Genomic DNA, 14,691 nt, shown 5'->3' with positions numbered 1-14,691 from the left:
ACTTCTCTTCCCCTTATAGCTGGGGAAAGAATGGGTCTGTGTATCCCAAATATTGTTCCAGAAAAACATCCAGAGGTTCCCTTTGCTGCAGCCAGAGTCCCATTAAATGGTGGAAAAGGAGACTTGAAAGCCTCCCTCTGCTGCCACATGTGATTTGTGTATCACAAAGTACAGAGAGTTACAGCCTTCAGGGCTGTCACAGAAGCCCAGGACCTGCCCTGCATCTTCCCTTGGCACCAGCCAAAAGAGGCATGTGCCAGCCCAGGAGAAAGGAGACCACACTGGATGAAGTCTGTCTCTGCACATGAAGGTCTCTTCATGGTGTTTCCTGACTCCATTGTCCAGTTAACACATCCTGTCCATGCAAAAAAAGCAGCTTTGCTATTTTCTGGAGTCTTTCCCAGCATACTGGCTGCAATTCTCTGCTCTGTTTTTGTTCCCTCCTTTTGAGCTGATGCTGTGACCCCCTGGACTTCACCAGACACAGCTTTTGCCACTCTATCTGATGGGACTCTGAGCCACCTGGTCCTTTGCCCCACTGGAATTAAAAGGCTTCACAAAACCCACGTGGATGCTCTTCAAGTGGCACAGCTTGATCAGTCATATACAGGGAGGAAGAAAAGGAAATGTGCCAGGGAGAAAGGTATTACTGTGTCCAGGGCATATACAGACTATATATATTATTATTTTGTATTTTATATTAGATGTGTTCTAGATTCTGTATATATTTTCAATACCATGTGTGGAGTAGCTGAAGAGCAATTGTGCCCAAGTGAAGACCTTTTCTTGCCTATCTTATACCCAGAGCCCAGCTGTTTTTGAAGTTATCCATATCTCCAGGTACCCTGCAGATCCTAGCATGGGGGTTTGGTAGATGCCCTTTTCTCCTGGACAAGCCTGGAGAGGTCAGGGAGCAGTGGGGAACATTTTCCCATTGATAAATCAGTGTATGAAGCTCTGAGGAGACCCCAGTCAGTCCTGCAGCCAGGGTTTGAGTGGTTATTCCTAAACCCACTGAACATATTCTGGTACCTTGCATGCCCCTAAAAGCTTCAGAGAATTATGGTATTTTTGTGAAATTCCAGAGCAGGAGAGCTCAGTGCTGAGCAGTGCCAGCATTGTTTGAACACTTCATCCTCCACCCCAGACATTACTGCATTTCCACATTTGTTCCTAAAAGATGATTTAGAGGTGATTTTCACTGAAGATACCCAAAAAGAGTGGAGCATTGCTATTGCTGAACCAAGTCAGGTTTAAATTACGCAGAAAGAACTTATCAGGGTCATCCTTATGACGTATTTAAGGATCACATCTCTCTTGAAAATAAGATTCAGCCTTACTCTGAGGCTTACAAACTGTTTAGTAATTTTTCTTTTCGGTTCCTTTAATTTCCCCAATAAGTAACTTACTGTTTTAAAAGTAAATACTGTAAGTTATTAAAAAAAAAAAATTTAAATAGTTGTTTGGGTTTTTAAAAGTGAAATATCTGACCATGAAACCCTAATGCAATAAAATATTGAGCTATTCAGTAATGCTGGAGCCTCTTCCCTCTGGTTCTCCTAAATAAGCATTCAATGAGATGGGCACAGTCCTGGAGCACACTGAGCCTGCCCTCTCCAACCAGATCTTCACCTTGGGGTGGTTCTGTCATGGTGTTTCCATCATCTCCACTTGCCAGAAACACTGCTGGAATTATCTTTTACATTTACACACACAGGCCCTTCATCTCCCAGGACCCCAGAGTATTTTTGAGATTGGAAATTAAGAGATAAGCTTGCCCTCCCCCCTGGAAAGCAGCCCTCTCTGCCCTGGGTTTCTGCAGCTCATTAAAAGCTGTCAGCACTGTGCAGCCCTCCCAGCAGGGCACCAGGGATGAAGGGACATGTGAAGCTGAGCCCACAGAGAGTATTTGTGGAGGAAGGGTGCAGTACTTGTTATGGATGCTGAGGAATCTCAGAGAAAGCAGAAGCTCAACTTAAAATCAAGTTGTAGGTTAAAAAAGAGTTAAAGAGTATGAATTTCCATTTGGAGCAAATGTTGTTCTTGGAATATATGAAACATCTATTACCAGACATCAATTTCTACCATATGGCACATGCATTACTTCTCCTGCTAAGCAGACCTGCAGTTGCAGGCTTGTACCTCACATCCAGCCATCATATTGTGACAGAAAAGTCCACTTTGATGAAGTGCATCAGTCTGGCGAGCTGGAGGTGTTCACATGGTGGTGTGGAAGCTCCCTGAGACTCTGTTCTTGTAAAATCTGTGCCTAAGTACTACAGCATGCAGCGTATCTGAGGGGAGGGAACACCTCCAGCCAAATTATCACTAGGATTAGGCAAGCTAATTCAACTCAGATAAGTTCTTCTGATCTTTCCTAAAGCTCCAAGCAGGCTCTCAGTGAGGATTTACTTTGGCAGGGCTCAGTCTCTTCTATCTCATAAGTCTATGTTGCAATGGAAAAGAAAGATTTCAAGATTCTTTTTCCTGGCAGTTAAAATAGGAGGGAGGCCTCTCCTATTCCTTTGCAATTTACAGGTTGAAAACATGTGATCTCTATGATCCAGTCGTCTTATATTTCTTAACCTGTAAAAGAAAATGTCTTGCAACGTTTCCAGTGCAGCTGGAAGCAAAGAGTGGTGGACTTTGGATCTCAGGATACATCCAGGATCTCAGGATAAATAGTTTAACTTCTTTGGAGGGCCAAATGAAGAAGATCAGAAGCAAAACCGAGCATAAGTCACAAAAATTATGAACAGTGAAATCAGGTGATTTTGGTAAGGGAAAATACCCATCCAAATGTGTCTTAGTGCCTCAGTTTGGCCCAAATATACAGAAAAACCCTTATTTCATTTTTCTCTGGGTCATGACCCTAAATACACTCAGTCCTGCCCAGCATCCCAAATTCACTGAGAGCAGACTCACAGCCTTGGTGTGACCTCATGAGGTTTAATTTCCTTTCTCCCTGACAACAAGATCATAATTATTGTGGTTTTAGCTGACAGGCAGTGACTGATTAAATCTAAAATAAATACTAATTGCAGACACATCATTAAAAAGGAGAGCCAGTATCTGACTCTAGGTCAGACACAAGCTAAGATCCACTCAGAGTTAAGGATGAACCACAACTTGGTGATGAGCTTGATGATCTTGCTAAAAGTGCCAGTCTGTAATAATGAGAAGCCTGAAATTCAGCTGAGAGCACAAGCCTGGAAATGTTCTGTCACCAAACCTATCCACACTGACCACACATCACAGCTGAAGGATCTGCTCAAGTCCAAGGGACACTAAACAAGTCCTCTGCTGCTCAACCTGCCACATCCCTCACACAACTGATACAGGTCTGGAAAGACAAAATTCACCCTTCAGATTCTGCCCTGCTCAGCCCTGCCTCTGTGCCAGGGTGGGCACAAGCTGAAAGCTACAAACATCATTTTATGTCAGTTTTTAGACCTGCTTCCTCACCTCAAGTCTTGCTGTATTTCTGTGACATTTTCGGTGCAAACGTCAAAAGGTCCCAAAAAGGAACGAAAAAAATCCCAGCACCTCTGACAGCTTGCATCTGGGTTTGGCTCATTCTTTTCTCCTGAAGCTTTTTCTTGTCTTTCAGTACGGAGCTCAAGCCCATGTTCCCTTTTCCCGAAAACTGATCCAGCCACTTACGGGATTCTCAGTGAGATCATTCAGGAAATATTTCCAGTTGGAGGTCTTTGCTTGGGGATTTATTTATTTATTTATTTATTTTGTCCTGTGCTTGGCATCAGTTACAGGTGCTTTTCCTATTTTGGATGGAAAGGATATTAAGCAGTATTCCTAAAGGTCCTTTTGGCCTTTTTTTTTTTTTCCCCTTTAATTTGCCAAAAAAGCTTTTGATGGAACATCCTCCCCTGGCCCCCAGTCTGACAGGATTCCCTGACCTGCATAACGCTGTCCAGATTGAAGCATGAGAAACATTTTGAAAATGAACTATGCTGGAGTCTGGGAGTTATTAGCTGCCAAGAAATCCCAAAAGCTTTTAAACCTTGTTTGCAGCTGCAGAGTAGGAAACCTAGGTGCTATTCATAGAGGAATTCAACAGGAACTGTAAATTCAAGGCAACTTGCTGCTAAAATACAAAGGTAAAGAATTAAAACAGACTTGAGAAAAGAGCAACCCAAGCCATTACGATGCCAAAGTGACTGATTGAAAAGGAAGTTTGAAAAATTTCAGTATGCCTGGCTGGGGTATAAAACTCAGACTGAGGTAAAACAGCACATTCTCTAAAATCATGTGTCCTGTGCAGCTGGTTGTAGACCAGGGCTGAAAGAGGAGGTTGAGGAGCTTGTTAGCACTCCAGGATGGGAGATTTTTGTTATGAGATGGAGCAGAAGTGGGGGTGGCTCTGGGAAAAGACCAGACTCAGTCAGCCACAAATTGCCTGAACTTTTTCCCCCCTGGAAATGTTCAAGGCCAGGTTGGATGGGGCTCTGAGCAACCTGGTCTAGTGGAAGGTGCTCCTGCCCATGGCACAAGGGCTGGAACTGGATGATCTTTCAAATCTCTTCCAAACAAAACCATTCCATGATTCTCTGAGTAAACATCTTTATCAATGAATCAAACACTGCTCCAGCCCCAGTCACAACACTTCATTTGCTGTACCAGCAGATGACTGCTCCTTCACCATTAAAGAATAAGAAATTAGGGTGAATATTTGATTAATAATGCTCATTAAGGGTTATAATGATCATTGTCTGACAATCAGAAGTCACTGGAGTATGCTGGCTGTATAAAAGGTGCTTACCAGCCACTGCCCAGACTGTGAGAATGGGCACAGCCACCACACTATGGACAAGTGGTTTTTATTTCCCAAGCAGGCAGAGCAGGAGCAGGTACACAGTGAGTTTCAGCTTTTCGCTTCCATCACAGCCCCTGCCTGGTGAAAAACACCCTCATTCTCTGCCCTCCTGCCTGAAGAACAGACAGCAGCCCCAGCCAGCAAGGGAATAAACTGTGAACACCTTTTAGGGAATGATCTCATCCTGAACAAAAGTTAAATAAAACAACTTGATAAATCACCCTTCCCCTGTGTGCACAAGCACACAAAAATCCAGAGTCCTCCTGCGAGCTGAAGTGAGCAGCTGCTTCAGGGTTGGAGGCATTTTTAGGGGGAGAGGAGCTTGATTTTCAGATAGATCCTTAAGTGCAGCCTCTAAAATATCAGGTCCCATCAAGTCACCTTATGTTCAATCCCTTCAACAGAAGCATCCCAAATGAACTTGTCACTTGTCACCATCTCTTCCAAGGACTCCAGAAGGAGAAACAAGACTCTTAAGGCAGGAGAATACTTTTGCACACCTGGCTTGTACTACTTTAAGGAAAATTACTCTCAAGAGCTAATTAAAATGCATTATTTCCCCCCTCTAGCTGTATAGATTAATCTATTTCATTTTCAAAATCTCATTTTTTCCCATCACTTCAAGTATTCAGGAGAGATTACATTATTACAATCACAACTTGGCCTCAGTCCCAGAACATAGAGATGAAGAGAGAAAAGGCTTTTGTTGAGGACACGCACACACACTCACACACACACTTTAGACAAAATGAAAGCACATTAATCAGCTAATAGGGAGGGGGGGGAAATCTAAAGTCTTATGACAGAAGCATCAAAAATGAAAGATTTCTGCTGGAATGTAGTGTCAGTGTAAAAGAAGAAAGACCAGGGAATCTCATGGAAAACTATGAAGCTTTTTTTTTGCTTTTTTTCTTTCTTTTTTTTTTTCTTCTTTTTAACTAGGGAAGACCTTGGTGTCTCAGAAGCAACCAAATGGAAAGGACATTTTTCAAGGGCACAGCAGTGGCCCTGGGCAGTTCAGGCCAATATTATGTTCAGGTGAAATCAAGATAATTAAGATAAGATGAGGCCCAAAGAGGTTAAAAAACTACTGTTACTGTAGCTAGATAAAACAGTTTTACTGCAGTGAAAGAGCTGTGAGGGAAAAGAAAAAAGAGAAAAACTACATGGTGTATTAAGATGCTTCATTAGAGAGCAGGTACTCAAACTTTCCCTGGAAGAAACAAATCCCCTGAGGTGAAGGGACGAGATTTTTTTGTCAGTTATGCCAAAGTGCTTTCTTTAAAATTAATGTAAGCTCTGGGAAGTTCACACAGTTGAAGGAGAGCAGAAGTGCTGTCCCTGCAGGATGCCTCCTCCCAGCTCTGCCGTCCCCCCTCTCTGCAGATGTTTGGGGAGGGGGAGAGGCTCAGGCTGTGGTTGCACATCTATTAATATCACATCTGCTGCACTCTGAGGTTTCGTGGCAGGACAGATTCGATCTGGATCAAGCACAAACACATTTTTGCTGAATTAGCCCGAGCACATGACGTGATGTGCTGCAGCTTTGAGTTAGCTGGCCACATTATGTCAATCTGAAGCTGACACACGGCTCTGGACTTGGCAAAAAGGTTCCCAGGATCAAGGGATGTCACAAAGCTGTCAAATGCATCTGAACCAGGTGCTGAATTTGTACCAAATCAGGAGTTTCCATCACAGGGATCAAGCTCCTTTGATCCACTGCTGGGCACCTTAAACCCAGGTGTGTCAGCTTGTGAGAGCAGCCTCTAAATCCCAAACCCATGTGTGCGAGATAGTCACCGTTCCCCAAAACCCAGAGCCCAGAAGTTAAAGAAAACAAACTGGGGCTAGATCTAAGTTTTATAAACCTTCCTTTTTCTTGCTGCAACAAGGGCTGGTTCCCTGTGGGCACAGGTCAAGGCAGGGATGCTGATGCCTTCACTGTGCCCTGACCCCGCATCTCCCCACGAGCCTCTGGCTGAAAAGCTGTCTCAGGGTAGGGGCAGCACATCAGAGCAGTGAGAAATGAATAAATATTATATTTTGTCGGAAGGATTTGGGGTTTTAAATTATATATTTAGCGAAAACACAAATAATTCATGAGTGTTTTCAAATACATGAATAATTCAAGCTGGAACCGAAATAGCTAAATCATCAGGGCCATCATCCTCATAGAGACATCTAGGATAGGTTATTTCAAGTACATTTCACTGCAGACTGGCACGTGCACAAATTCACTAATAAGCAGCTGCATCCATGCCTTTCAGCTCCCACAAACCCCAGCTAGTCACAAATCCCTGACTCAGGGTGCCAGCCCTAGAGCTGAGATGCATCTGAGCCCTAATTGAGCCATGGCTTTAAGAGCAGGGACAGAACCAGTTTGAAATCCCATTTTATAGCTCCTCAAACCACATCTGAACCATGTGGTACATGTGTGGCATTTAAAGAACAAATTATCTGAGCACCATACAAATGTTCACTAATAGCTAACTCCAAGCTCTAGCAACCAGCATTCTTGCCTGCATATTTGTGGCTGACATTGTGTAGACTTTGAGGCATGTATATTTGTTAATTTGAATTCTGTGTATTTTGTGGGCGTTGAGGGTGTAATGCTGAAACCATAACTTCATTGTGAAAAAGTTTGCACTGTTGTGTATATATGGAAATGTGGTATGAGCTGGACAGCCAGATACCTTAGCAAGAAGTCTTATAACAAGAAAATCTTAGGTTTTTAAGTAATTTTGTGGCATTGAGGGACATGGTTTAGTGGTGGGCTTGGCAGGACTGGGTTAACAGTGGGCCTTGATGACCCTAGAGGTCTTTTCCAACCTTGATGATTCTATGAGTCTAAGTACCTTTTAATGACAGTTGCCTTTACCTTTATCTTGACACCAAGACATTTAGCATTTTTTATTACTACTTCTCAAATTTTGTTTTCCAAATTAACATTTAACTTCAAATCCATTTCAATTAAAAACTGTACTTTAAACTTTACTGCCCATCCAACAGTATCACTTAAAGCTTCTCCTAATTTATTGATACAAATTGAAATCCTATGGTTGTGTTATCAGGTAATCAGAGAAATGTTTGGCCTGCTAAAAGCGCAGTAGTTTATAATTAAGGTTTTAAGGTTAAAATGTTTGCCAAAAAAGAATCCTGGCTTCAACATTTCACTTATTATTCATTAATGTGTAACACCAGAAGTTTATTCCAGTGCATCCATCATCCCACCTCCAGCTTCCCTCCTGTCCTGGCCTTTACACCCCACCTGGTCAGCCTCCTGCCGGGGAGAAATTCAAAATTCAGCCCTAGAGAACTGGGAATTCAGAATTCAGAGTCAGTAGCTGTTGTCACCTCAAGCTCTGCAAACACTAATGCCAGAGAAAACCCCCACCCCATGGCAGGGGAGTGGAACTAGATGATCTCAAAGGTCCCTTCCAACACAAACCATTCCAGGAGTCCATGATCCTGGGAAAAGCAGCCACATTTACCAAGAGCTCTGTGCAGTCCACGATGGCAGCTCGCCCAAAGTGCTGAGGTAGGACCTGGCTGTCAGCAGCCACCACAGTGCATGGACCCAGTGACAATGGAGCTGAGCATTGCTGGCTGTCAGCATTTTGACAAAGAACATTATTCTGGTTCTTGAAGAACCAGTTCATCACCAAGATAACCCCCATGCCGATGGGGACATGGTGACAGTGTGACAGTGACAGTGGTGACATTGGTGCACCCCAGGAGCAGCACCCCCAACCACCCAGTGTGCTACAGCCAGAGCCCTGAACAATTACAGAGGGGGACAGGCAGCTTTTAGAGAGCAATAATTAAGTGAACAGCTGTCCCATATGCCCTCCTGCATCCCACTGCAGCAGAAAGTTATCTGGCATGGGTTACACAGCTGCTCTTTGGCCAGAGACAACATGGACAGCAAGAAAAAAGTTTTTGGAAGGAAGCTGTAAGTCTAATATTTCATTGAGAGGAAATGAAGGAGCTACATTGTGGTATTGACTTATATCTGATGGCATTTCACATTCTCTGCTTGTCACCCCAGCTGTGTCTCTGCTTTGGGAAAACCTGGGGCTCAGAACCACCAACAGAAAAGTATTACATGGCAAATGTCTGACACTGAGTGTGCTGGAGGCACTTCCCTAACCCTCTGATCTTGGGACACATAACAGCTCATTCATTCTCTCTCTCTTTTTTTCCAGTTTTGTAGGAATTCCCCCATTGTAAGGAGCCCTTGACCTTACCCCCATTGCTTCTGCTACCGCCTGACATCTTCCTATCATCTGTTAACAGTGTGTGTGTCTTCAGTGAAAAGCAAACCATTGCTGGTGCTCTCGGGCCCCAAAGAAAGGGAGGAAGCAAGAAAGAAAGAGAAACCTCAGCCTCGCTGGTTCTTCCCAGAGATGTGTTGCTCCAGCAACTGGAAGTCAAACAATGATGTCAAGAAGACAGAGCCAAGCACTTTAAGTGCAGCGTCCAGTTGCCTCAGCAACTCGTTCTTAAAGTAAGTGATGCAGAGAGGGTTTCTTTTCTCAGTAGTAGAAAAATATGAGTGAGTAAATGAGTGTAAAGGATGTTTGCCTGGGGCTGGGGGTGTTAATTTAGGGGGCTGGGGTGCAGCACCCTGCCAAAGGGCCAGGGCAGGGAGGAGGAGGAGGAGGATGCTGTTCCCTCCCAGAGGAGCGGAGCAGCTGCTTGGAAGGGAATTGCTTTGCTCTTCCTTTCACCAAAGGAAATGCCAGAGAAGCAAACTCTGCTGCCAGATGCCACATGGACACCAAATGTTCCCCACTGGCTCCCCCCAGCCCGTGCTGCTCCGAGGGGAGGGCTCCTGGTCTGGCTTTGCTCCCTCAGCTGCTGCAGACCCATCTGTCCCAGGCCGTGCTGGGCAGCTCACAGCCTTCAGACAGGGAGGACAGGTGCTGGGGGGTGGGGACCCTTTGGCCACCCCTGAGCTTAAGCCTTTTTCCAGCTCCCCTCCGGCCCTTCCCCAGATTCCTGCATGGCTCTTTTGTTTGGGGCCATCACTTTGTGGCTCCCCAAGAACCGAAATCTGTGGCAAAAGGACGCAGCTTTACGATTTCACTCCAAATATAAAACCTCTCCCAGCCCCTCTGCCCCACAAAGGGCGAAGAGGGAAGGTGGAGTGAGAGCTGTTGGTGTTTCTGGGGGACAGGACATGGCCAATTTTGGAGGTGACAGCCAAGGTTTTTGTTGACAGAGCATTTGCTCACATAGCTTCTCGCACGTGGAGCACTTAGCTTCCCAGAGCAGCCACCCATCTGTGTGGATGTGGGAGAAGGAGACACCTCCAGCTCTGGTCCCTGCTTGAAAGACACCACAGATCTCCTGAGGAGCTGCTTTATCCCCACGTGCCTGTAAGGAACAACCTGATTAACTCTTGCACTGATTCATCCTTATCCATTTATCTAACACAAACCATTCCTTACTCCATTAGGCCCTTGCTCTCACTGAGTAATCCCCGGTTGTATCATGCTTTGGAATTAGTCTGCAAGGTCCTCAGGGCAGGGATCATGCCTTGGAAGGTGTCTCACAGACTTTAGGCCATTGCTAAATTAATAAGGATGTAATAAAAGTATTAGAGCTCTACCGAGGGAGGCATTGTTATGCCCCAGAGGCAGCATATCTGGTTAACAACCCTGAAAAGAAATGCCAACAACATTAGCCTCTGCCCCTACATCCCTCCACCTAATGTAAAATTAAATAGCTACAAATTACCTATCTATTTTTCTATCTGCCTAGGCAATTAGCCCATGCTCATTACTGGACATGTGGGGATACATCCAGGCTCACCAAGATGGGAGGCACGACACACAACAAGGCAAGAGGAGATGCTCTGAGGCTTCTGCTCCCTTGTAAAACACACCATTAAACCACAACACATTGGACCATCAGCAGAGGTCAGAAAAAACCTGCAAAATCTGGCAAGAAAAATGTCCAAAGAGCAAGCTGAGAGCCAAGGGCAGCAAACAGGCTGTGAAAGTTTTCTCAAGGGTGTGGGCAGGACAGAGAGGAGCAGCCAGGGATGTTTATTCATGTGGGAAAGGCAAACACCAAGCTATAAGCAAATGTGGCATTTATTTGCAGTTAAACTCGTGCATACATCTCCATGAATAGGAGCTGCACCCCACTGTCAGGGAGCCTGCTGCCAATGGGGCATTGTCAAGGATAAATCCACGGAACTGCAGCCAGGGTACAGCTGAGCATCAAACAAAACATCCTGGAAGAAAATTCAGGGTGAAGATTTTCAGTCAGCAGCACAGGTAGAACTCCCCTAGGCCTGAGCTGAATTTGGGAGCAGAGGAGATCCCACACCTCCCTCCATGAAGCCCAGAATGCTGCCTCAAATCCAGTGCTTTAATCCAGTTAAGTTCAAGCGCTCTGCTCTGCTTGACAGTAATGTTATATTTTTAGGGCAGGATCAGAGGTCTGATGAAACCTCATGTTGCCAGCATAAAAGTAGAAGGAGCTTTAGTTAATCCCAAGGAAAAATGAAGCCCACCTCTTTCACCCCACACCCCTCCTGAAAAGAAAGAAAATAAATGCAAACCCCACATTTTACTCTCTTGGAAGAGAAAATTTCCTGCTGTCCTCAGATGGTTAAAGCATGCAGCTTTAGTGGGCTGCAGAAGGAATAGCAATTACATACCCTTCACCTCTTGCCAGCTTGGGCTCTTTTTTTTTTTTTTTTCCCTAAATCTTTCAAATGTTTTTGCTTTTTTTTTCCCCCAGCCCTTCTTATGGGGGGAAGTAGTCTCACCCTTCATGAGAAAGGGTGGTTTAGAGGTAGAATAAAATAAGATAAGGGAGTTCACAGTCTGCTTCAATGTCATTTAACAAATAAAATAAGAAAGAAAATTTTTAAAAAGAGAGAGAAAGGAAGGCCAGGTCTTCAGTGGAGTTAGCCTGGCCATGTTAAAGGAGCAGGTGTTGTACTGAGTTAATTTATCTGGGAGGGGACCTGAGCAAATCCCAGCAGCCCTGCTGAGAAAAAAGCTTTGTATGCTGACACAAAGCCCTCCCTGCTGCAGCACTGTTCTTGCTGTCTTCCCTTCCCTCCTCCCCAGCTTCTCCTAATTGCAGGGCTAATGTCCTCTGACAAGTGCCTCAGATGGTCCAACAACAGCCCTACCACCCATTCCCCATCCCTGATTATTATTATTTTCACAGCCCAAATCCCTGCCGACCTCAGGCTGCTGCTCCTGATTATTCTCCAGCACAACCCTGTCTGCTAAGGAGCTGCAAAATATTCCCTCTGCCATGCTGAGCACCCGGTTGCTTGGCTGTTGTGACACTGCTGCAATTTCTGGCATGAGGAGCGGTGCAAACGGGGTTCCAAAGATTCCTCTTTTGAGGCTGCAAGCCCAGGAGCCACATCAAAGCCGGGTGCTTGTCTGATGTTTGCTTGGAACGGTGGAGTTGGAGGGAGGGGGCCTATCTGCCTGCCATGCCTGGAATATGTGAGTTATTGGCACAGCCCCCAGCCACACCACAAGCTGTGTCTCAATTAAAACGGGGATCTGGAGAGCAGCAAGCCCAGGCAAGCAGAGATGGGGAGTAAGTTTATTTATGAAGTCATTAAAATAGGTAGATGGGCTTCATATGAGGTCAAGAGGAACAACCTGACAAAATCTTCTGTTGACAATGAAAAGGGAATTGCATAATCTTAGCATTTCTCACTCCCAAATCCATGCCCAGAAACCAGTGTTGCCCTGAGATCTCAGGCTTTTAAACAAAAATTACAATTTCCACCAGGGCCACATCATCCACCCTTGATGCAGGTCACTCTTACAAAGCCCAAAACATAGACCAAATACCTCCAGCAGCTCCGCTGTGCTTTGAGGCTTCTCTTCTTTTACTTGGAGGACTTTCCTCTGGGAATAGAGGCAATCATGGCAGCAGAAGGGAAGCCAACACCTGCAAGAGCTGATTTTCCCAGTAGCATCAAGACATGCCACAGCTTCTCTGCTGCTTGACACCAGAGTGAAATGGATGCTCTGGGAAGAGAGAGGGAGCAGACTCTTCTCCCTGCTCTCAATACCTCCAGAAGATGCATGGACTGTTGCTGGAATAACCTCATATCCACACCACCTCACTCATGGGTCAGAGCACAGCAGCCACAGGAGGGGACAAACAGGGTGGGAATGGGGTCCCCTGGCCATCCCCAGCTGCACACACCCCTTCATGCTACAGGGACAGGAAATTTGTCACTGTGGTTTGCAGGAGAGAAGGTTCCCATCAGGCAAGAGCTACCTTGCATCAAAGGATTCCTTCAGTGGGAAGGAGAGAGGGAATCTGGGCAGGAAAGATTTCAGGACATCAGCAAGCAGCAAAGGGCATCTCTTTCAAAAAGTGCTCAGGGGGGTTTCACTGCACAAGGCAAAAATAAAAGGAACTCCTTTAAAATGCAGTGAAAGGAAAAGCGTGTTGGGGAGGAAGAGGAGGGGCTGTGGAAAGGGATGAGAGCAGCTGGAGAGGAATTCCAGCGGGACAGATAGACAGGCAGTCACACAGTCTCTTAATTATTTAAAAAATAAACTAACACAGAAAAGGACGTCCTGGGGAGGAGGGGGAGGCAGAACCTCAGGGTACCCATCAATTATGCACAAACCAGCTCAGGGACACTGTGGAAAAGGGTCCTGTGGGCACCGGCACGGAAATGTCACCAGAACTGTGACACAGCACGGTACCTGGGTGACGCTTTGTTACCCCTGGCTCACTCTGCTGTGTAACTTGAGTTGGTATCCGCAGGAGGAAACAAAGGAGCACCAAGGCTTGGCAGTGGTTTGTGTTTCTAACTGCACTGCAACCACGTTTTCACCTGGCACTCCCCTGGCACATCAGGACCGGGACAGGATGGAGCCCTCCTGCTTTTTGGAACAGTGACCACAACCAACAACTGGGTGTTAAGTGGAAGCCAGCTGCATCCAGGTTGGTGCTGCCAGATCAAGGTAAGCCAAGCTGCACGGCAGGAGACACAGGAAATGAATCTGTCCCTGCCAATCGCTTTTCCTGACTGGAGCATCTCCTCCAGAGCTGCAGATTCCAAGTTCTTAACAGGATCATGTCACACACACTGCTTCTGCGAGCTACACAACATGATTTTTCTTGGCTGAACAGCCACCTACACTGCTGGATTTCAGATATTTTTTTTTTTTCCAAGAGTTCCATTAACAGAAAACCACCAAAATATGACAAAGTGGCAAAAGTATTTCTTCCCAGTTTTAATATTTTTCTTATAACTTGAGCCTTGAAATGATATCCCAATATCTTTAGTAAAGCTCTGGCCCAGAAAGTCTGAAGCTTAAGAGGGGAAGAGCCATGTCAGGCCCAGAGTGGTAATCCTGCATCCTATGTACACTTCTATTGTTTCTTGCTATGATGAGAAAATATATAATATTCCCTAGAAACCAAAAGCATTAACTTGCCTCATGCACACCATCAAATAGACATTGAACAGTAAGAGGTTTGGCTTACAAATGGGTGCTTCTAAAATTCTAGTTTTCATCCTTGTCCCAGTTTTAAACCACAACAAGCTTGTTAGTTTGAAGACCCAAAACCTTACAAAATCTTAACCCACCCAGGTGGTCCTAATTCCTTCTATTCCTCCAGCCTTTATTTATCCATGGACAAAATCGCTTTTCTTTGCATTGAGCTACTCTTTAAATCCTACAGAAACATGCAGCTTGCAAGCAAGAGGGGTGATGTGTGTTTGATAGAAACCACCCATAGAAATGAAACCACAATTTTTACGATAAATCAGCAGATGCGCAAGCACGCAGAAACTGTATATGCCATAATGATTTATTTAAAAAAAACAAATCCAGCTGTGG

This window comes from Passer montanus, unplaced genomic scaffold (genome assembly GCF_014805655.1).
Source record: "Passer montanus isolate IOZ18808 unplaced genomic scaffold, ASM1480565v1 scaffold5, whole genome shotgun sequence".
Lineage (NCBI taxonomy): Eukaryota > Metazoa > Chordata > Aves > Passeriformes > Passeridae > Passer > Passer montanus.
This window is presented reverse-complemented; position numbering follows the sequence as displayed.